The sequence below is a fragment of the Stegastes partitus genome, unplaced genomic scaffold, assembly GCF_000690725.1.
Source record: "Stegastes partitus isolate 25-593 unplaced genomic scaffold, Stegastes_partitus-1.0.2 Scaffold1496, whole genome shotgun sequence".
NCBI lineage: Eukaryota > Metazoa > Chordata > Actinopteri > Pomacentridae > Stegastes > Stegastes partitus.
Genome location: NW_007579227.1, coordinates 165193 through 166825, shown reverse-complemented (window position 1 = coordinate 166825; position 1633 = coordinate 165193).

Here is a 1633-nt window from a genome sequence, read left to right as displayed (position 1 = left end):
TTGTTGTTGACGTTTTTTTCTGTTGCGCTTGCAGCCAGATTTTCAGTTTCTTTTTTTAACAGGTTTTCTTTTTACAGTGTATGACCACTTTGCATAACCACAAACATTTGATTTGACAAATTTACACACTTAGTGGTTTCTTTTTCCCCTGCTAAAGAATTTAAACTTGCAGGACAGCACAAGGGTAAGCAAATAAACCTGACTGTCACGCTGTTTTCATGTTTTGAATATTATGTTCAATATTTTAAAAATGAGAACTTTGTTACAGAACAAGTTTGGTCATTTACATTTTTGACTTTTTTCTGCTCTTATACATGTCATACATTTGACAAGACAAAACAAAGAAACAGGATCAGTGTTTGGGGTAGGGATGGACGTAGAGGACACTTGAAGGTGGATCGACGGATGGAGAGAGGTGTTAGATTGGGTTGTGGGTGCAGGATGAAAGGTTGTAATAGAGGAGGTCAGAGTGAGGTGGATCCCTGAGATTCTTTTATAACCTTCCTCCATCTGATTTTGTAGATTCATTAGTCTTTCCTTCAAACCCTGGATTTTGTGCTTCATCTCCTCGAGGGCCTCCATGATGGTCCTGATAGACTCCAGGAGGCAAGACTTTTCTTCATGCCTCTGGGGTATTTGATTATTTAGGACTTCCTGTCCATGGATCAATACTGCCTTCATGCTGAAAATGGTCTCTATTTGTTCCACCAGGAGATGAACCTGTCCTCCTCCTATTAGTGTCTTTTGTTGTCCAAGTTCATTTACTGGTTGAACCAGAGCAGCCTTAAAGGAAATGACTTCCACCTGGAGTATATTCTATTCATATGGCTATTGTGGCCGCATGTTTCAGGCTAACTTTGCACTCTTAGCCTCTATCAGGAATATGAGCTCAAGTTCTCTTCAGCTTTCCAGAAAAAAAAACGTGAGCATAATGGGTCCTTTAACTTTTTCCTATCACGCTGATAGTTGATTAGTATTATTGAATGCTATAAAAAGGGTGCATGTTGTCATGATCAGCAGCTCCACTTTGTGATGTTGTTTTGAAAATTCAAAGCCAGTCCTGAACATTCATCTTGTTGTCTCTAAACCATTTCTATGCAGCTTTGGCTAAATGCTTTGGGTTGTTGCAAATCTGCAACAATTTTAAGGACAAATCTTCTCCCAGTTCACAGTTTTCCTGTAGACTGCATCAGATTGTCCTCCAGGATTTCCCTGCACTTTGCTGCTTTCATTCAACCCTCTGCCTTTACAAGCCTCTAAGGACCTGCTGCTGAGAAGCATGCCCACGTCATGATGCTGCCACCACCGTGCTTCACCATGGAGAGTTTTTAGTTTCTGATAGTGTGTATTGTTTGGCATCCACTAAACATAGCGTCTAATCAGATGGCCAAAAAGCTCAATTTTAGTTTTATTAGACGACAGGATCTTCTTCCAGCTGATTTTAGAGTCTCCCGTGTGCCTTTAGCAAACTCTAGTTGAAATCTAATATTAGCTTTATTAGCAGTGGCTTTCTCTTTGCTGCTCTCCCATAACACTTTGACTGGTGAAGAACAGCCTCTCAGTCTCTACCATCTCAGCTGCTGAAGCTAACTTCTTCAGGGGAGTCATGATTGTCTTGGTGGCCTTCCTAACT